The following is a 23759-nucleotide window of genomic DNA, read 5'->3' as shown; positions in this document are numbered from 1 at the left end:
ATCCTGGGGTAAGAATCAGCTCCGGAAGCTTAGGGACTTCATGGTTAGACAAAAAACTCAGGGATAAAGCGTCGGCTTTGAGGTTTTTGGAGCCGGGCCTATAGGTAATAACAAAATTAACAAAATTGAACCTAGCAAAGAACATCACCCATCTGGCTTGCCAAGAGTTAAATCTTTTAGCAGATTCAAGATAAACTAGATTTTTGTGGTTAATGAATACAGTTACTGTATGCCTTGCCCCCTCCAACCAGTGCCTCCATTCCTCCAAAGCACATTTGACGGCTAAGAGCTCTTGATTCCCTAAGTCGTAGTTGACTTCAGCAAGGGAGGATTTCTGAGAGAAAAAGACACAGGGGTGGAGTTTATGACTGTATTCTCTTGTGAAATAATAGTTCCAACACCTACTTTGGAGGCATCCACTTCTTCAATGAAAGGCAGATCTGGATCGGGATGCCGGAGAACAGGAGCAGAAATAATTGCTTTTTTAAGGTCCTCAAATGCCTTTACCGCATGTGGTGACCAATGAGCAGGGTCTGCACCTTTCTTGGTTAAGCTCACAATTGGAGCTACAGATGAAGAAAATTAAATCAATAAATCCTTCTGTAGTTTGCAAAACCGAGGAAGCGTTGAGTAGCTTTTAGATTAGAGGGACAAACCCATACCGCAATTGCCTGAAGTTTTTTAGGATCCATAGAAAAATCCCTTGGAGGTGATGATGTACCCTAGGAAGGCCACCTTCTCAACTTCAAATTCATATTTTTTCAATTTTGCATAAAATGAATAAATGCAAGGCAAGAATCTGTGTGGTATTCCACACTAAACTTGAACTCTAGGAGCTGGTTCCATTAAGGAAAGTGAACAAGGCTAGGTGTCTGAATCTCAGAGGTTCACCATGTAGCAGGAAACAGTAAACTATCACCAGCATCTGAATCAAGCACAGGAAGAGGATATATCAGAAATCTCACCCAATCCCTGCTTAGAATCTAATTAGCAATGCCGTGCAGCTGCCCAGGTGCATGTCCCAGAACTGCCATCTGAGTTACTAATTACTCAGCAATGGGGAACGCCGTCTGTCTTTAACGTGCCCATTTCAAAGAATTCACAGGCTCCCAGCACTCAGCGTCTGCCTGTTGCTAGGTGCCGGGCAGGGACCAGAAGGATTTGTGCCCGGCGTCCGTGCGTTGCTAGGCCCCGGGCGGGAGTCAGCGAGAGGCGCAGCGTCCTGGCTCCTAAGCAGTGGTTGGGCCGCGTGCCTCCCGGCGCTAACAACAATGTGGCAAAAAGATGGGAACAAGACCTAAATATTCTATTGGATAAGACACAATGGGTCCAACTGTTCTAGTCAGTACACCAAATGCTAAATCAATTACTCATGTTGAAAGATACATAAATATCTTTTATCGTATATCTCTAACTCCAGCTGAGAGTCATAGAATATGGCCAGAGCAGCTGGATCTTTGTTGGAGATGTCGAGAAGAAAACAGAGATATTATATATTTTGGTCCTGTAAAAAATGTGATGCCTTTTGGACAGAAATAGAAAATGTATGGGTTTAAAATACAAATTACTCCCCAGATGGTGTTATAACATATACTCCCACACAGAAATACTTATTGAGCCATGTATTTATTGCCATTAGAGCATTGCTCGCCCAATTATGGAGACAGGAATAGATCCTAGCCATGCACACGGTGATAAATAAAATAAATTATAGTTACAAAATGGAAACCTTAAACAAAACTCATAGCTCTAATATAGTGAAGAAGTGGCATGAATGGGACCTGTTCTTGGAACAAAGGGGAGATCCCATGTGAACGGGATAGCTCGGTAGAACTAAGAGGTGAGTAGGTTGTACTCTGGGTCTTACCTTATATACAGGGTCGGGCTGGCCCAAAGGGGTACAGGGGAAACCACTGGTGGGCCCCACTGCCTGAGGGCCCACTCCGTCCTCTAGGGATCAGGTTCCAGACTGTGCACATGTATTATATACATGGCAGATATGTTGCACTACACTGCACAAGTCTATTGTGTATTTCAAACCTCTGTGGAGGCTGGCCACATCCCCTTTGTAGGCTGGCCACACCCCTAAGTATGGGCCCCTTTCACTACATCCCCCTGGTGGGCCCTTCATGCTCCTGTCCGACGCTGCCTATTTATTAGTAAAATTGTTAACTCTATGGGAAGCATTGGTGTTTCTATCATGATTGCAATGTGTGCAGTGCACACGGGCTCCTGGCTCCAGGGGGGACCCACACCGCACACATTGCACCCATAGTTTACATACTCACCTCTCCAAATTCCACCGCTGGGTGCTGCAGCAGCAGCCATCGTGGCAAGAAACAAAGCAACAATGGTCACTGCGCATGCGCAGTAAGACTTTTGTCTCCTAAACCTGGCTGGCGCCATTTTTCAGGAGACCTGCGCATGCGTAGTAGACTCCGGCATATTGCCGGAGCCTACGGTGCTGTGGAGAGGAGGGGGCTCACCCGGAGTGTGCACACGGGTCCCCTCCTCTCTTAAGATGCCCGTTATGGGAAGAGTTTGTGACTTTGACTTAAATGTAAAATTATAGGAGCCTGTATCAGTATGTCTGTTATGTTTTGTGTTTTGTCTCTTTATGTAATCTGGAGGGAAATGCTTATACCCTCTTATGTGTTAAATGTATAGTGTGATATAAGACATAGATAGTATTAACAAAATATATATATAACAAAGTGTTTTGAATAAAATGAACAGTTATAAAACAGAATATGAACTTACATTGGAGGTATATAGGATGTTTCCTGAGAATAGTAGTGATAGATGGGCAGCTCAATCAAGTGGATCATTCGTTTTAAATAACTGGGGTTTAAAACTATATTTCCCCTGCAACCCCTCATTCCTCTGCGGTCATCACTGGATCATCACTGATCACTCCTTGAAGCAAATGTTAGGTGAATGTCCCTGGAATTTTATATTACTATTATAGATGTGGGTCCAGCTGAGATATTTAATTGTTGTGAAGGCATGTTCCCACCTCAGTTTATGTGAAATGTGTTGCTGAGTGATAGGATGTAACGTATATACACAAATTCCTTACATTATGAATAATGCCAGAATGTTAGTGAAGTAATAAGTCTTTAATTCTGTGGTCACCCATATGGTCAATCATAAATACTCTGACCTGTCAATTATATTTTGTCCAAAGATATAATTATTCAGGAAGCCAGTTTACTTTCCTGTCACCCCCTGTGGAGAGGCTTTTAACACATTGACATAAATCTAAGAGGTCTTTTGAAATAACTAACCCTTTGAAATTTACCCATGTTATCTTTCCAAACGTCCTAAAGGCCTGTGAAAAGAACCCTCTGGGACATTTAAATCATAGCTTATATTACTGAAAGGTTATTCATTAAAAGATGGATGAGATGTACTATATACTGTAAATACATTTATTCCATGTGATCAGACATATAAGCGCATATTTATCAATATTATGTTTACTAAAATAATGTGAAAATTGGTGTTTTCACACCCTTTTCACATTATTTTAGTATCGCAGGCATGTACTAATGGGCAGTTGGAGGAGAATTTGTAAATCTCTCCTCCAAGCCCTTAAATTTGCATTTTTTAGTAATCATTTTTAATTTTCTTTCAAATGCACATTGAAAACTCACCTGTTCATGAAAGCATACCCTTCCACCACGTAACCTTGTCACCAGGTCACTCACCCCACCCTCCTTCCTACCTCAGTCATCTCTACCTCACCTAGCCCCTGCTCTCAGGTCCCCATCCACATGCCCGTCACTCATGTCATCTGTCAGTCTCCCCTCAACCCTAGATTGTAAGCTCCTAGGAACAGGGACAGGGATGACTGCCTCCACCTACTCAGTGGCCATTTAGCACAGAATTCCTCCCGCTAGCAGCCATTTGTCTCTTCCAGGGGCTCTATGCCTGCTATTCGTGCTTTCACTATTGGAGACAGGTTCCACCCTTTGCTGATTACTCCCTCCCACAGCTTGATTCCCAGCTGTGTTGTGTACTGAGAATTGTGGTGCTTTTTGTTACCTGTGCTCTGTGAATGTTTTGGTTACCGTAATGTTATGCAATGTTCTGTGTACGCTGTACTGTCCTACTGTTGCTGCATGTATTGCACAGTGGACCACGTATGCAGCCATGGATCCACTGGCGTATCTATAATGGGTGCAGTGTGTGTTGTGCCGTAACTGGGGGGGCTAAGTGGGCATGCACCCCAGGTGCAGAATTTGAGGGGGCACCAAGGAGTTACAGAGGAGCAGGGTTATTGTGTTTTGTTTTTTACTGGCAGTGCTGTGCTGCTCCAGTGAGATGGCAGACAGCTCCCAGGGCAATGTATCTGACCCACCTGTCTGCACGCAGCTGGCTCCGACGCTGTGCAGGTGAGCTCCAGTCACTGGGATCTCTCCTATGTCGGCTACTGTCTCTTAAACTCTCTTCTTTGCCATGCAGTGCTGCGACTAGCGTGCGGTGCATCAAACAAGCTAAAGAAACGCACTGTGCTCCCTTTTAGCAGTATCAACCTACGCTTTGCCTCCCAGATGGGGAGATTTGGTGTAGCATATAGGGGGGTGTAGTGCAGTGATGTAATGTACCGTATTGGGTATGTAGTGTAGTAATGTATTGCAGTATATAGGGGCATGTAGTGCACTGATGTGGTGTAGCATATAAGGGGATGTATTGTAGTGATGTCGTGTAGTATATAGGGAATGTAGTGCAGTGCATAGGGGCATGTAGTGTAGTGATGTAGTTCAGCATGTAGGGGATGTAGTATAGTAATGTAGTGCAGGGGATAGGGGAATGTAGTGCAGTGATGAAGTGTTATGATATAGGCCCTCATTCCGAGTTGTTCGCTCGGTAAAAATCTTCGCATCGCAGCGATTTTCCGCTTAATGCGCATGCGCAATGTCCGCACTGCGACTGCGCCAAGTAAATTTGCTATGCACTTAGGATTTTTACTCACGGCTTTTTCATCGTTCTGGCGATCGTAATGTGATTGACAGGAAATGGGTGTTACTGGGCGGAAACAGGCCGTTTTATGGGCGTGTGGGAAAAAACGCTACCGTTTCCGGAAAAAACGCAGGAGTGGCCGGAGAAACGGAGGAGTGTCTGGGCGAACGCTGGGTGTGTTTGTGACGTCAAACCAGGGACGACAAGCACTGAACTGATCGCAGATGCCGAGTAAGTCTGGAGCTACTCAGAAACTGCTACGAGGTGTGTAATCGCAATATTGCGAATACATCGTTCGCATTTTTAAGATGCTAAGATTCACTCCCAGTAGGCGGCGGCTTAGCATGAGCAAATCTGCTAAAATCCGCTTGCGAGCGAACAACTCGGAATGAGGGCCATAGTGCAATGTGTGGGGACACAGAGGAGCATGTAGTTGAACACACTGGGGAGGCATGTGACGCTTAGGGCATTTGAGGCACATAAGGGAATATTGTCCACTAGTATCGCCTTTTTGTCTTTTCCTTGGTGGGGCAGGCGCCAAATTACTGCCTTGCCCTGAGTGACGAAAATCCTAGTTTCAGCCCTGGCCCCAGAGTCCAGAGGGGGCCTTCACCGTGCACACTGCGCACATTTTTTAAATACTTACCCCTCCGGAGACCCACGCCAATGTCAGCAGCGCTCTGTAATCTCTGTGAAAATGGTGCAGCGGCCATTTTCACAGTGTTCTGTGCATGTGCAGTAGAGAAATCACTTGGAAAATATCCGCAGCCCCATTTTTCCAGTAGTCTTTGCATGCGCAGTAGAGTCTGAGCCCTCTAGTGCTCAGACTCTCCAGCACTGCCGGCAGAGAGGAGGGGGCCTGAACGAGGAGGCAGCACACGGGCCTCCTCCTCTCTTAAAGCACCCCTGCATGGATTGGTGACCAGCTCCTTCTCTCTGTGTTTGCGATCAGTTGATACTGTGAAACTTCTGGCAGGCATCAGTGCTGTAAAGTGAGATGCCATCTGGAGTTTCCCAGCAGCCGCTGGCCGGAACACAGAGAAGAATCTGGTTGCCAATCCGTGGCTGCAGCAGCGTGCAGGTGTTAGATCAGTGAGGGAGGGGGGTGTAGCCAGCAGAGGTGCAAGCGCGGTCACGCACTCCAGTTATTTTTTATTAAAAATACCCTGAGAATTGTGAAGAGAGGATTTGCAGGGGCAAAGCTTACTCACAAGCTCTGTCCCTGCATGCGAGATTTCATACATCCTTGCAATGTCATGAAATATGGCAATGCAAATTCTGGGGAATTTATCATATCCAATCTGCATCTGAGATGAAGATTGTGATAAATATGACCTTCGCTATGGTAGGTACCCACACTTAGAGACACAGGTACACATCTTACTAGATACAATATTAGGAGATATGTGCTCTGATTGTAATAGTTTTATGGGATGAAGGGTTATATTAAATGTAACTCAATATGGCAACAAAAGATTTATTCTGCCAAATTACCAGTTAAAACATACATTTTTCCTAACAGGGGAGATGTTGTGATAGGTGTACTGCTGTATATTATTAGTTTCCCTCCTCTGTGAACTTCCCACCATATGAAGGGGAATTTCCCAAGTCAGTTTGGAGGATAAATGGACTGAAACTGAAACTTGTATTATAGAATCATTTATTTTTTGTTGAGTGTGGACTAGGTGTACGAATACTTATAGTTATGTAGCCAAATGCTAAAAGCCAATGTTTTGTAGAATTGGATTATTTGAAATTAGATTCAAGGAACAAAGAGAGAACATTCTGGTAGTGTACTAAGTTTTCTAGTAGGTTACATTCATTACATTTTATTATTATTATTATTATTACTACTATACACATAAAATTGCTTCTTCTTTTTATGTCCTTGAAAGCAATGGAGATCAGACTCTGTAAAAGAGATCAAAGTTTGGAGCTCAGACGAGAGCCAGATTAAAGAAGAATGGGGGGCAGGGGATAGGTTACCCCGGACCATCACCTCTGAGGGGCCCACGATGCTGGACCACATTTGTTTTTCAAAGACAGAGACAGCAGGCACAATTAGAGCACATGACCGCCTGCTCCTCAAAGAGAGCCCTGATCGGCAGAGCTCTCTGCATTGGATACATGGCACACACAGCTGAGCTGATGGAGCTACCGAGCATGTGCAGCAGCATCTCCGCTCACATGGACTCCGGCAGTGAATCTGCTCTTACTCCTCTTCTCTTCTCTTTTCTTGGTTAGTGCTGTATTTTGTGTTTGTGTACATGCTATGTGTGTTTGTCGGTATGCTGTGTTTTTGTATGTATGCTGTGTATGTTGTGTGTATGCTGTGTGTGTGTATGTATGTTTGTATGTATGCATGTATGCTGGTTGTGTGTGTGTGTGTGTGTGTGTGTGTGTGTGTGTGTGTGTGTGTGTGTATGCTGTGTGCCTGTTTGCATTCTCTGTGTGTGTTGGTATGCTGTGTGTGACTGTGTTGTATGTATGTATGCTGTGTGTGACTGTGTTATATGTATGTATACTGTGTGTGTGTTTTGTAGGTATGCTGTGTGTGTTCTGTGTATGTACATATGCTTTGTGTATGTGTGCAAGTATGCTGTGAGTGACTGTGTGTTGTGTGTATGTATGTATTCTGTGTGTGTGTGTGTGTGTGTGTGTGTGTGTGTGTGTGTGTGTGTGTGTGCTGTGTGTATGCGTGCTGTGTGTCTTGTGTGTATGTTTGTATGTATACTGTGAGTGGATGCATGATATATATATGTGTGTGTGTTTGTGTATGTTTGTACATATATATATATATATATATATAATTACAAGAAGAGGGACGGCACTCATAGGATTTTGCAACAAACATATTGTATTCCAATAAGAAAAAGTTCCAGAAATTACATCCGTTTCGGTGTAGAACACCGTCATCAGGATGTACAGAAATCACATACACGAACAAAGGTCAATATACATAAAACAGCAACTTACCAACCTTATGAAGACTAGTAAATGACAACACCACAAACACTTGTGCCGCCGCGCCAGCCCGCCAGCGCAGTGGGGCGCATGCCAGAGACGTCATCCTCATGCAAGCCCAAGCCGCGTCCCGCCGCCGTCATTACCATGGAAGCCCAACACACAGCCGCGTCATTGGGCTAGACGGCCCGCGTCACGCCGTCGTCAGAACTGTGGGCATGGCCAAAGCATATCACCCATACAAACAATAACAAATAAAATTAAAAAAACAACACCGGATCCCCAGTGTGTAAAAGCAGAGAATTATGAAACCCACCATAAAACCAGGACAACTAGGACAACATTAGAACCCAGTACACATGCATTGTATCGCAGATCGCATGTTAGTTTAAGTTAACTACAACAAAACATCTAAAGGCTGATTGTAAATTAACAGCCACATATATCAAAAACTCAATGTAAACACAAAAATGCAAACAATATCAAGATAGACTGTTCCAACAGATTTTTCCATTTAAGCCCTGTGGGACGACAGTGTCAAGCCGGACAATCCATCTTGCTTCCATAATAAGTAATTGTTTGTTTCTATCTCCACCACGCTTGAACTCAGGTAAATGATCAATAATCATGTACTTAAAACTGGCCAGGCTGTGCTTTCTATCAGCGAAATGTTGAGCTACCGGTTGTTCGCTCTTGCCAGAAATTAATGCTGCACGTATGGCTGATCGATGTTGGTTGGCACGTTCCTTAAATTGACGGATGGTTTTTCCTACATAATAGTACCCACACGGGCACCGTATTATGTAGATAACAAATGTGGTTGTACACGTTACCATGTGTCTAATTGGGATATATTTACCACTGTGCGGATGTCTAAATGAGCTACTAACATCAAGATGATTGCAGGTAGCACAATTGATGCACCTATAACACCCAGCCTTACGTCTGGACAACATTCTAGTGGAATAGTTTTTAAATCTAGAAATGTCGGTACGCACAACCATGTCACGAATGTTTCTCCCACAGCGATAACAAGCCATAGGGGACTTGTTTCTCAAACCGTTTAACTCAGTGTCCGTACTGATAATCGGCCAAAATGCTTTAGTAGCTTGAGATGTAATATTGCTGCTAGTTGTAAACAGAGAAGGCCACATAATTCTGTTAGACTGATGTTGTTTACGGTTACTGGGAAGAAATAGAGTTTCACGAGGAATGTCAAGCACTTTCTTTTTCTGTTGTAACAATAGTTTCTCCGGATACCCCCGACAGATGAATTTTGAAACCATGTCATCTAGTTGCAATTCTAACATGGCTCTATCACTATTAATTCTGGCCACACGGAGCATTTGTGAATAGGGCAATCCTGCTCTCAATGCTGATGGATGATGGCTAGAAAACCTGAGCAGGTATTACGGTCTGTAGGTTTGGAGTAGACTGATGTCACCAAATGTCCCTCATGGTTGGTCAGTTTGACATCCAAAAATTCAATTTCCTGGTAACTCATTCTATAGGTAAATTTAATAGAGCCCTGAGCAGTGTTAATGCTATCAATAAAAGAGCAAAAAGCTTCCTGAGAGCCTGACCAGAATACAATCAAATCGTCAATATACCGTAGGAACAATTTGGTGTGATGCATGAACTCCGGCTGACTAAGGAACAGTCTGTTCTCCTGAATAAACATGAATATGTTTGCATAGGTCGGTGAGACATTCGATCCCATTGCACACCCGGCTGTTTGAACATAATACTGAGAGTCAAACAGAAAATAATTACGATGTAATACTAACGAAAGCAGTTGTAACACAAACTCTAAATCTGGCCCATTGTAACTGCGATTCCCCCGCAGAAATTGCGCAGCCGCTGCAAGCCCTTCATCATGCGGAATTGAAGTGTACAAACTGTGTACATCCAAGGTGCACATCAGTAAATCAAAAGGACCTTTGGTGAATTCACGCACAGCAGCAAAAAAGAAGTGTCTTTAAGATAGGTAATTTTATGAACAATGCACGGCTGTAATAAGGTGTCCAAATATTGGGACACAGGCTGATACAAGGAACCCCGTGCTGATACAATGGGACGTCCGGGTGGGGCCGTGGGGTTTTTGTGAATTTTGGGAATAGAATACAGGATTGGAGTAATAGGGAACACATAAATTGATTTTAAAACAACTCATTGTGGCCACACACGATGTTAGACTCCTTGTGTGGCCACAATGAGTTGTTTTAAAATCAATTTATGTGTGTGTCTGGTTTGTGCTGTGTATATGTATTTGGCCTTATCCTGTGACATTAGCTTAATGATGGCCTGTTTGTTCATGCTGCTAATTGGATGATTGGGGAGTGTGGCTGCACCAAGGGTATATATGGTTTCACTATTCAGAGCAGTGCTAGGGAGATGGCAACCTGGTAATCTGGTCTTGACAAAGGCTCTGCTGTGAGCCGAAATGTTGACCTTCTGTTTGTGAGTATGTGCTGTCTGGATTAAAATCTATCAATTTCACCCTGGAGAAGTCTGGTGAGTGCATCCTTATTTGTGCACATGTATACATATACACTGCTCAAAAAAATAAAGGGAACACTAAAATAACACATCCTAGATCTGAATGAATGAAATATTCTAATTAAATACTTTGTTCTTTACATAGTTGAATGTGCTGACAACAAAATCACACAAAAATTATCAATGGAAATCAAATTTATTAACCCATGGAGGTCTGGTTTTGGAGTCACCCTCAAAATTAAAGTGTAAAAACACACTACAGGATGATCCAACTTTGATGTAATGTCCTTAAAACAAGTCAAAATGAGGCTCAGTAGTGTGTGTGGCCTCCTCGTGCCTGTATGACTTCCCTACAATGCCTGAGCATGCTCCAGATGAGGTGGCGGATGGTCTCCTGAGGGATCTCCTCCCAGACCTGGACTAAAGCATCCGCCAACTCCTGGACAGTCTGTGGTGCAACGTGGCATTGGTGGATGGAGTGAGACATGATGTCCCAAATGTGCTCAATTGGATTCAGGTCTGGGGAATGGGCGGGTCAGTCCATAGCATCAATGCCTTCGTCTTGCAGGCACTGCTGACACACTCCAGCCACATGAGGTCTAGCATTTTCTTGCATTGGGAGGAACCCAGGGCCAACCGCACCAGCATATGGTCTCACAAGGGGTCTGAGGATCTCATCTCGGTACCTAATGGCAGTCAAGCTACCTCTGGCGAGCACATGGAGGGCTGTGCGTGCCCCCAAAGAAATGCCACCCCACACCCTTACTGACCCACTGCCAAACCGGTCATGCTGGAGGATGTTGCAGGCAGCAGAACGTTCTCCTTGGCATCTCCAGACTCTGTCACATCTGTCACATGTGCTCAGTGAGAACCTGCTTTCATCTGTGAAGAGCACAGGGCGCCAGTGGTGAATTTGCCAATCTTGGTGTTCTCTGGCAAATGCCAAACGTCCTGCACGGTGTTGGGCTGTAAGCACAACCCCCACCTGTGGGCGTCGGGCCCTCATACCACCCTCATGGAGTCTGTTTCTGATCATTTGAGTAGACACATGCACATTTGTGGCTTGCTGGAGGTCATTTTGCAGGGCTCTGGCAGTGCTCCTCCTGTTCCTCCTTGCACAAAGGTGGAGGTAGCGGTCCTGCTGCTGGGTTGTTGCCCTCCTACGGCCTCCTCCACTTCTCCTGATGTACTGGCCTGACTCCTGGTAGCGCCTCCATGCTCTGGACACTACGCTGACAGACACAGCAAACCTTCTTGCCACAGCTCGCATTGATGTGCCATCATGGATGAGCTGCACTACCTGAGCCACTTGTGTGGGTTGTAGGGAGGTCATACAGGCACGTGGAGGCCACACACACACTACTGAGCCTCATTTTGGCTTGTTTTAAGGACATTACATCAAAGTTGGATCAGCCTGTAGTATGTTTTTCCACTTTAATTTTGAGGGTGGCTCCAAATCCAGACCTCCATGGGTTAATAAATTTGATTTCCATTGATAATTTTTGTGTGATTTTGTTGTCAGCACATTCAACTATGTAAAGAACAAAGTATTTAATAATAATATTTCATTAATTCAGATCTAGGATGTGTTATTTTAGTGTTCCCTTTATTTTTTTGAGCAGTGTGTATATATATATATATATATATATATATATATATATTGCTTAGAGGGCCTCATTGACTTAAGTACCCCAGGCCCCCCAGAGCCTTAATATGGCTCTGCTTCAGACTATGGAAAGCTTTTGCCATGTTCAGATTAAGAATTTAAAGTGACCGAGAATACAAATCCAAAAGGGGCATCTTGGAGGTGGGACCAAATTAACTGTAGGTGGAGCCAACACAAGTATTAGGTTTACCCACAATGGTGGTAAATTGGGTCAATGAAACAGCCACTGCATTTGCATGTAAATCTGTCATAGTTAGTACTGTTACAAGTAAAAGAACCATTGCATTACTAGATTAAGCAAATGAGTATCTAAAGTCAGCACACCAGTGGGGGTAGTACACACAATGGTTATAGTGGTGCATATTAAACCATCAGCAAGAAGTTCCTAGGATTGGCTTGGCTTGGCTTGTAGACAGGTAGGTGAGATTGTAATTTATTTGCTGATGCATTAACCCAGGTCATTCTAATAAATATAATTCTTACTGGGATCTTAATCTACTCTCAGTCTGCCATAACTTCAAAATTTTGGTCCAGCAGTGTAAACAAAAAAAAACTAATCACACTGCTTCTGTATAACTGTACCCAAAACTTTAGGCTGTCAAGGGCTGTGAGCTTGCCTTTACATCTAGGAAGATATTTTATACTCATAATGCCCTCTGCAACTCTTCTTGGGAGCAAGGGTGGCTTTTATACATAATAACATACATACTTTTACATATAAATGTAATTACTTGTAAATATAAGTATGAACAATTCAATAGGTGAAAACTAACATGAAAATGCTATGCAAAATGTATTGCAAGTAAGATAAACAAGGTACAGTATCACATTGTTTTGCATAATAATTTCCATACAATACAGAGAACATTATAATGACTGCCACTAATATTAGGGAGTGTCTTTGTGGCCACTGTTCAATACTAAGATCATCCTAGTGACCACATATAATTCAGAAAACATCTTATTGATCACCACACATTATAGAGAGAAACTTAATGGTGGCTAGAACAGGCTGATGGACACAGTTGAAAACAAAGGCTGTTCAGTACAGAGATCATTGTAATGACAGCTATCCAATACAGATAACATCCTATTAACAGATATTATATTCAAAGAAAATATTAGTGACCACTACACAATACAGAGATCATCCTAATGACCACCAGCTTATTTAAAATATAAATTGAGTTTACATGTGTTAATATTATTATTTTATGAGGTCTATAAAATAATGGAACAAATTACACAAGTACAATACCCTAAATGTCATATATTTTAAGAAGATAACTACTGTATAAAATAGTAGATGGTTTTATTAACTAAAGTGAATAGATGTTTATTACTATATGCATTAAAAGTCACAATATCTTGAATTGCTGGAATCAAGTTTTTCTTTTTATAATTATTTATTTTGAATGGTCAGCCAAAATAGGACTAAACAAAGAATACAAGGGCAACAAGAGCCCAATACAAACCAAATTTTAATACAGTAGTAAACAAAATGAAAACAACAAAAGGTAGGTGACTAATCGAAGGAAGAGGGCAATACGCCATGAAACATTATAAGGCTAAATAGGGCAGTAGGGCCATGAAACATTATAAGGCTAAATATCTAATAAACATCCAAAAATGAGAAAACAACAACATAGAAGGTGGAAACAAAGAAGTGAAGAGGAAATATCATTCGCTGCCCATGGGTCCACATATGAGACTAGCACTCAAGAGGAAGGGGACAGGGGTCTATGCTCAGCAAACAACCAAGGAGCCCAAAGTTGGGTAAAAACATATCCTCAATCATGAAGGTAATCAGTTAGTTACTCCATGGCCACAACATGCCATATCTGATTCTTAAGTGCAGAGAGAAGTGGGGGAAGTCTTTTTCCAATTTAGGGAAATCATGGATTTATTTGCCATCAAAACGTGTGTGCCCAATTTTCAGGAATATTTGCAGATGTCTTAGGTGGGATGGTTAGCACAACTAAAATAATCAGGGATTCTTTGCTACCAGAGCCTCCACAAGGAACCAGAAGGGGACAATATACGGACAGGTCCACCATATATGGATCATAGTACCCCTGCAGCCACAACCCCACCAACAGTCAGATGAGGACGTGAATATTTTATTACGTTTTTCAGGAGTATAATAGCAGTGATAATACATTTTATATGCAGTCTCTTTTATTTTAGTTGTGATAGTGCTTTTAGCTACTCCCAGTCGCATGTCGCCCCAGGCCACACTATCTGGAGGAGGTCCAAGGTACCGCTGCCAAACAATTTCATAATGCATCAAGGAGGGGAGAGTGATGTCTGGAAGGGCATAAAGCTGTAAAATCAAGTCCTTAGTCAAGGGGCAATGTTTACACAGACTCTCAAAAGGGGTAAGGGTAAAAAATTGAGAATTTGAAAGAATTCAAAATGGGTTAAGTATCTGGGATGGGGTTTCCTGTTGTAGTTCAGACAGGGATAACCATTGGCCCTGCTTGGAAAAATCAGTGGGGAATTTAAACCCTACCCAAGTCCAATTACAGAACCTTGTGGTAGAAGTTCCAGGAGGAAATGGGATTGTGCCAAAAAGAGGTCAAGGAAGAACCCTGGAGGTTGGAGAGGTGAGTTCATTTTCATAGAGTGGAAATCCAAGTGTTTGGTATTAAAATGTATTAGTGGGGAGCAGTTTGGATGCAGGGGATCGATGTGTAGTGGATAGACTCGAGAAATCATCAAATCTAAGAGATGAACAAAGGCTGATTCAAAGCCAGAAAGTAGCGCCTGGCGGAGAGTAGGAAGCAAAAATATGGGAGAGATTTGAGGCCAGATAGTAGAGTGTGATGTCAGGAAGACCTGTATTACCTCCCCGGAATTTTGGATGCAATTCGTGGGGGTCAGTGAGGATTCAGTATTTTTTATATAAATCATGCCAATATAATTTTCTTAAAAATTTACGAAAGTGCAGATAATTAAACCTTTTTCCATCCACAAAACAAAATTTTTGACAGGAACAGAGTAGCTGTCATTTATTCCACATTTAATATGTATTTGCCCCATTTGTGGGATAATTTATAAAATTAAGAATATATTGCACAATAGGGCACAATAGACTTAAATTGAGCAATAAAAATAAGCACTATAGACAGAAATAAGAATACATGAAATCTGTACTATAAGATGATATTGAAAACATGTTTGTATTTGTTGTATTATAAAGCTTGGACACTAACCTTTTCTTCTCTTATCAATCTTCATTGAAATTGATCAAAACAGTGTTGCTTCCAAAATGTGCAGCTAAAGGCATTTTATTAAACCAATGGTTGGATTTAATGCATTTTAATTGAAAATATTAATGATTTCCATATGTGAAAAATTACTTCTTCTTAACTAGTCTCCCAAAACCCTGCAAGTTTCTCATGTGTTGATAAATCTATGGTAGCCATATGACAAATGCTTTCCTTAAATCACCTCTAAGAGATTTCATTTATACAGCGTATTTCAAGCATACAATATAATAAAGTACTTCATAAGGTAAGATAAAAATTTGTATCAATCACTAGTTGCAAAGAAAAAACAATAGTGGACAACTTATTAATATGTTTTATGTGCACATATTAGTCTAATTTATTATTAGCAATTCATAATGATATTTTGTTTCCCAAATAAGTGAAAAAAGTAAATGAGGAATCAAAAGAAACACTGCTTATTTAAAGACAAATGTTCTTAAGTGTAAATACTTTTTAAAATTCTAATTTAGCCTACATAACATTTCATATATAAAAATGTGTATGCCTATTATACTCATAGCTTCATATATTTGTATTCATTTAGTTATATTATGAGTTACTGTATGTTGTATTTAATATATATATATATATATATATAAGGAAAATAATATCTAGGACTTCAGAAACATGTATATTTAGGAATTTAGATTTTAGCTACATGTTATGGAAGTATAAATTGTTAAAAATAAATATTTTGATGTACTAAAATTTGGAAGCATCACTGGATAATTCTCTAAAAATAAAATAAACCCATACGTGGCTGTACATAAAGTTAGTATATTTTTAAGCTTCAACATTTTATCTTTGCTGAGTTACAACCATTTCTGCTCTTATCTACATTTATATAATCTATATATGCATTGTTACATCTGATTTATTGGCAAAAGAAATCTTGACACTAATAAGAAGATTTTGTTAATTTCTCAGGCAAAGTTGGTGCTATAAGTTAATGGAATAACAAAATGTTCAGTGACGATTAACAATTATACTGATCCTTGGAACATCTGTTTCAAGTGTTACTCAAGTCACGCTAAGTAGACATTTGTTAAATGTGTAGCATCTTTGAAAATGTAATTACCTTTTAGCATGTCACCCAGAGACAAAAAAAATATTGGTAGTTCCTTATTATGGAGCTTTAATATCACAGGTGCAAATCTATACAAAATGTACTTAAGTAATAAGAAATATAAAGAAACAAACAAACTGTAAAGTTTGTAAACTATAACACTAAACTATGTGTACATACATTTATGCTACTATCCTTCTAAAGGTACTATAAATAGCAAAATAGCTTTTATGCAACATTCCCGTTAGCAAATCCCACATATTATTATGTGGAAAAGATTAAATCTATAAAGCTTAATGGACATAAACACAAATAAAAAAATCAGAATTATGCAACTGTTAAACTAATATATTTTTTTCTTATCTGAATATCTAACTAATGTACAACTAAAAATAAAATTATATATTTTAATTGTTCTCACATAAATGTTTTGTCATCAATATTAATGATAAAACTGCATTAAAGTAACATGCAATTACACAGAACTTGCTAAAACATATTCAGCATTAATTTTTTGATGGCTTTACCGCTTATATTTTTTGTAATTAAACCATTTTAGTAATTTATTTGTTATATCAAAACTCAAAATATAAATGTAATATATATCACCAAATAACAGGCATTAGAGTACAGTCTATAGTAATAGATAGTATTCACTGTATTTAGGGATGGAAAGAGTTAATGTTTTTGTACTCAATGGGGCAGTTAAGGGTTTATGAGGAGCCAATAGACTTTTCTTCCTAAAAAGAAAAAATGGAATGCAAGATAGAATTCCATCAATTTCAGCAAAGGCATCAGTGGAGAAGATTTACTGAAGGATGAAAAGAGCTGAGATGTAAAATTATTTTAAATTTAGTCAGACAGAAGATGCACATTAAGGTAGCTGAAGCTAGGCTTTCTCCAAAGCTGGCATGCACCTACAGTACCTTGGATTCAGTAAAGTTTATATGAATTACAATTGTTAGTCATCTTCAGTTTGGCTATACTCTAGAAAGTTCTACCAGCAAATCCAGGACTACAATTCATACATGTGGGAGCAAATGTATCTCAGTTGGTAGAAACCAACACATGGATGGTGATGCTGAGTTTAAAGAATTAATCACTAAAACAACTGCATGAATGCAGTACTTTATCAAAGAAAAAAAAAATCAGTCACCAAGGTAAACATGAGTCAAGTTCTATCTACTGTATTTCTATGTCTATCTCACATTGTGTTCCTGGAGATGGCCCTATTGTAAAATTTGTTATATTTGTTGTTCATGAATTCACTGTTGTGTTGCTTTACTGCTCTGTTTGTAACCAATCAAAATAAAAATTTCAAATATAAAAAACAGCTCAAGTTCTTTGCTCTTAAATATGATATATATATATATATATATATATATATATATATAAAATCAGACACATTTAGTTTTTTTTTAAATGTGGATGATGATATTAATATTATGGTTTTATTACCTAACAATAACATAAAAATATAAATCAATATTACAAGTTTATATTTTTATTTAGTATGTTTAGATTTCGATGGATGTGGGTTCAAATATCAGCTCGTTATATATTATAAAACACATGTTTAATTGCATTGTTAGTTCTCGTATGGGATCAGTTCACAGGTTCACAATCATACTTCTGTACCCCAAGCTAAAACTATTGGACTAGTAAAGTGAAATTAAAATGACAAATAATATTACTAAATTTAAAATGTAAAATTAAAGGGAATATAATAATCAAATTGATGTTTCATTTTTATTTATGTTTAGGTAACTCTCGAAGGATGCCAATGTTATCTATTTTGTGTAGATAAAATGTTGCTCTTTGTATTATTCCTGCTTCATATTTTAAATTATCATATATCATATCATATCATATTATTTACATAATTTTACTCTCGGTGTCACAAGCTTACTATTTCTCACAATGCAACAAAACAACAGTTGTCACTTCATCATCAGCTAACAATGTTAGGAATATCCTACACTAGTCAACCTGACCTAGGCTTAGGGCTCTTGCACATAATGAGCCTAGACAAAATGCATCTTGAGAAATGAAATTTAAAATAGTGCGGCATAGAGAACTATATACTGTATACATGGCTCAGATACACCATTTTCCCACTGCAACTCTGAACAATGTATACTAGTGCTTTCATTGTAGACACAGGTGATGTGGCACAGCAATCAATTAATCTGTATGTGACTACTTGTCTGTATTTCCTTAATTAGTGCTCTGTTCTAAAATGAGGCTAAAAAAACTGCTCGTGTACTAATTGAATAAATAGAGCAACATATATCACCAATTAAGACCTACCTATTGTGCTAGGCTTTTGAATAAATATAAATATATATATATATATATATATAACAAGTATGGAAAGCCCGAAACTCCTCAAATTTACACTTGCCCTGGTGCCTTCAGTAAAGAAAGTAGCTATACTGGAAAAAACGGCTGCGCATTCAGGGTCTTGTGGAAAAGTCAAATTATATTGTTACATCACAACGTAGAACACCAACGCTGCGGGGTGTCTAGCCCCTTTGTCAAGATGTGAGAGTATATATATATATAGTGTGTGTGTGTGTGTGTGTGTATATATATATATATATATATATATATTAGCATGCTTTTAATAAACAATGGCTGTTTTATTCCACTCCTGATAGACATTGCAGAAAATAACTTTTATTTAATCGATACAGCTCCTCCCTCCTGTCATTTGAAGAAAAGAGAAATAATAGGAAAATAGAGCTCTAACTGGCATATTTTCAAACTGTTATAGTTTTCATTAATGTCGCCAAACATATCAAGTGGGTTACTATCATTGATTACTCCATCGGTATTAAGTATTGCTGGAGCTTGCCTGCTAAACCTATGTAACAAGTTATGATACTGCTGGACTTGCAGATTTTTGTTTGCAGCCCCCTTGGGCTGTATCCAAAGTTCAGTGTGCGATAAGGCTGCGAGGTAAGTAAATTGCGGTGCTATTGTTAGCATTTACACGCTTTTGCAACAATATCTCACCACCTTTGTGGCTAATTGAATTGACCCTTATTTAATTGACCTCATATATACTGCTATATTTTTTCTGTATAAATCCTTTTGTCAAAAAAATATATTTATTAATTTTTGGTAATTATAGTAAAACTGAAAGCTCACGCTGGGCTTCCAAACAAATTCATGTTTATCAGAGTAACGAGAAGGCCCCCAGAGTGAGAAGTAAAGGCCTCCAGAGATTTGCTCAGCTGCCATGATGAGGAAATAATTATAAATATCTGAAAAATGCATATTTTATCTCCAAGATGAATGCAGTTTTAATGAACTGGTCCCTAGACAGTTTGGCCCCTAGAAGACTTGCTAAGATTATACAGGCTTAAAAGATTTGCCAAAGTGCAGTTAAGTTATGCACATTTCTATACACAATGAAACCATTATGCAGCATCTCTGATTTCCTTTGTATTGCTAGTTTCCATCACTTAAATGCTGTCAGCAAGCTTTACAATTGTTGCAGAATTTACAGTCTGCTGTAGTATAGACTCCTTTTCTAAAGGCCATTTGCTCACTAGATATAAGTCTGAAACTGGTGATAATGATATTGGACTAACCTGTTGTTTTAAAAACTGAACAGCTTGTTTATTTAAAAGAATGGCTGTGAATATTAGATTCATAGTTGCCAACATTGTAAGGCCACTTTGCTACTGAGCTGTTACATTTGATCTTGTGACACACAATTTTGTGTCTCTGTGTTTTTAAATACTACAAATCCCATCATGTCAAGTTTTATGAATTTTATTATATTATGATTTTTTTTATTTAAAGTCGTTTTATATATATATATATATATATATATATATTTATTTCTAAAGCTCAAGCAATGAAAACAGATGGTACAAGGAGTTTTATTGTCTACATAGAGCTGTTTCCATGAAAAAAAAAAAACATTGGAATGTCCTGTCTCTAGAAATTAGGGCCAGCTCGAAACTATGTAATTTTGAAATCTACATAGATGTATTCATACAGTATGTCCTGTACAACCTAGCTGCTGACCTCAATACATGACCTAGATTATACTACAATGTGTACACATATTTGTTTTGTATAAAAGTTAGAACTAAACATCATCATTGTGCTGAAATATTTACCTATTTATTAGCATTAAAATACTAAACTACAATTTAAGAAACCATTTAGGACATGATTACAAAATACGTAAGCTTATTAATAGGAAGAAAATAATATTGTATATTACTCAAATACTACACTTTATAAAGTGTCTAAATATTCTGTGTAGTTTGCGTTATAGCTAATTTCCTATTCAGTTTTCATACTAGCCTTCACAGATATTTATGGTGCATCAAATATTGGATTATTACTTATTGTAGTGTAGATGAAATAAATTACTAATTAGTGTTGATATTTGTAATGTATCGTGTAGTTTAAAAAAATTACAATATAACAAAATTATCTTTTATAATAGATCATTTTATTATTTATGCTGAGTCCATAAAAAAGAAAGCTTTAATCTCAATGCTTTTGTCTTATCCAGTGTGTAATAATATATACAATTTAAATGAGACAGATGTGTCAATTGTGTTAATTTATTAATAATAGTGAAAATCATTAATAGCTTTTAAATGGGTAAAAAATAGCTAATGAGAATTTACAGAACATAAACATCAAACCATGATGTTGTGGCAATCTGTGTAAAGTGTTGTTTAGAAATCTTTGTATACAAGAGCAGAAATCTGTAGAAGAGTTACAGCGCTTCAAAATTCACAAATAAAATCACAATTCCTATTAACAGACAAATCTTCCATAGAGGTTGTAAAAGATAGCTATATTATTTGTGGCAAAATAATGACAACCTTCCAAGTAATGATTTGATATAACAACGGATATTACAGTGTATAACAGTGAGTTGTCCCTTTTTGGTTCAATGTCATTATTCAGCTATGCATTTATAACAAAATCTCCTCCACAAATAATGAATCCAGATGCTATAAATAGTTATTATGAAAATAGATGTCTGAAGTGATAAACCGTTTGTTATATATTTCTTAATCACACTAAATCACAGCTAACCTGTAATGTAGTATTTTTCTCAATATTTGGAAAGCACATTTATTTAAATAGTTTTCGTTTTGCTATTTTGGAAGTTCCATACTGTATGTCTAAGTGCAGTTTAACAAATACTTCTGAAGTGAAATAAATAGAGCAAAGTGTGGTTAGCATTGGGTGAAGTGTTCTGCCATTTGGTACACATTGATCATACCACTTACATAGAGAAGGGCAGCTGACACTGATTTTGTATAAGTAAATAGTTGTAGCTTAAACAAATTCACACATATGACATGGTCTCTTTACATTTTCATATTAAATATTAAGAACTTTTACCCCAAGAGAAACAAAACAACCAAACAATTTATGCAGAAGTTCTTAGCAAATTGTTGATTGAGAAAAGGTGAACTAAACACCGTAACAGAACTTTCTTGAGTAATAAACTCACATACCTGATAACACGTATGGGGATGATCAAATCTGCTTTCTCTTTCGTGAACTGCGAGTAACTATAAGAGAACAAAAAATCTGAAAGCAATTTTGACAAGGAGAAAAAAATAAAAGCAGTACTGATCACACAGCCAGTAAAACTGGCAAGTTAAAATTATGGGAGATATAAAAAGTTCTCTCAGGCCTGTCTCTTTGCAGCTTAGCAATACACACATATTTTCCAAGAGAAGGAAAATAGCTTATTGGGCTGAATGTAGAATTTAGGGTCGTCAATCAACGTTCAAACTGTCAGTAGAGACATATTTCCTGACACTGTCAGAAATAACTTCAGTTTTTCTCTTTATATAAAAATACTGGCTTGCGAGGCTAAATGTATCTCTGTTGACCAACGCTTTAGAGGGTAAGTAAACAGATGTTCATATAATCAACAATTAGCCGACCACTATAAAGTTTTCCAGGAACTGTCTACTATGTTTTTGGAAGTAACTGTAAATGTTGGATTCAGAAAGAATCACTGTGAAGCAATTAGAGGCTTACATGAGATTCTGCTGCCACCCAAAAAAAATCAAAAAAATATGATTAACCCTTTTAAAAGTACCTTAATTAGCAGATATTGTAAAGCAAAATGTAAAATAAATTAATTTTTTTTATCTTGAACTAAATTTTACAGTTTTTACTCTTCCCTGCTCCCCTGACACTATGGGCAGCATAACCATGGCACCCCCTTCAACATCGATAGTTCTGCTATTGGACCTTTTCTAAAATATATTTTATATATATATATATATATATATATATATATATATATCTATCAGTGGCGTGCGGTGAGGTCAGTGGCTGGGGAGGCACAAGCAGCTAACATCCCCACCCCCCCTATAGAGGGGAGGAAAAAAAAGCGTAGCCCCCCCTTTATTTGTAAAACCAGCACCAGGCAGAACCAGCCAGGGGGGGTAATGCCATAGCAGGGGAGACACTCGGTATGGGGTCCCCCTGCCATAGCATTAATCTACCCCCCCCAAGCTAGTCAGCCCAGGGCTGGAATTCCTCGGAAGTGGGGACCCCAAAAAATAAACATGGGGTCCCCCTCCCGAGCAATAACCAGCACTGGGCTGATAGACCGGTGCTATGCCCCGCACCCCTGGTGGCGGTGGGTGCGGGGTTCATTGTTAAAATTGTTCTTTACAGGTGGCCTACAGATCCCAGCAAGCCTGCCCCAGCATGCTGGCACTTGGAGAACCACAAGTGCCAGCATGCCCGGACATATTGGGCCCACTGGCACCTGTAGTCCGCCTGTAAAGAATAGTAATATTGTTCTTTACAGGTGGCCTACAGGTCCCAGCAAGCCTGCCCCAGCATGCTGGCACTTGGAGAACCACAAGTGCCAGCATGCCCGGACATAAATGGCCTGCTGGCACCTGTTGCCCACCTGTAAAGAAAATATTAAAATAAAAACACCACACAGTCTTAAAAAATAAGTTTTATTGCACAGGGTCTTCACCTGGGGGCGGCGGCCTTTAAGCTCTTTTGCATGGCCGCCGCTTCCCCAGGGCTTCAGGCATCTTCACCTGGGGGGGGCGCCACCTCCCCAGGGCTTCCAGCGTCTTCCTCTGAAGTCTTCACCTGGGAGGCGGCAGCCTTAAAGCTCTTTTGCATGGCCGCCGCCTTCCCCAGGGCTTCCAGCGTCTTCACCTGGTGGGCGGCGGCTGCTAAGCTCTTTTGCATAGCCGCCGCCCATCCAGGACTTCCGGCGTCTTCAACCTTCAGGAGCTCTTCTCCGCTCCTCCTCCGCCATCGGACTGACACCCGCTCCCTCGCGCTGACTTAT

General features: G+C 39.3%; 1 protein-coding gene across 2 annotated transcripts in view; it reads right to left on the bottom strand.

The window, feature by feature from the left end:
- ASIP (agouti signaling protein) overlaps nucleotides 1-22064 on the bottom strand; it is a 299946-nt gene extending 277882 nt beyond the window's left edge. For both annotated transcript variants that reach the window (XM_063963584.1, XM_063963583.1), the window contains exon 1: nucleotides 21937-22064. The gene's annotated coding sequence lies outside the window, so the exon portion shown is untranslated. The remainder of the gene's footprint in view (nucleotides 1-21936) is intronic.
- Between the last annotated feature and the right edge of the window lie 1695 nt (nucleotides 22065-23759).

The sequence above is a fragment of the Pseudophryne corroboree genome, chromosome 3, assembly GCF_028390025.1.
Source record: "Pseudophryne corroboree isolate aPseCor3 chromosome 3, aPseCor3.hap2, whole genome shotgun sequence".
NCBI classification, from domain to species: domain Eukaryota; kingdom Metazoa; phylum Chordata; class Amphibia; order Anura; family Myobatrachidae; genus Pseudophryne; species Pseudophryne corroboree.
This window is presented reverse-complemented; position numbering and strand designations above follow the sequence as displayed.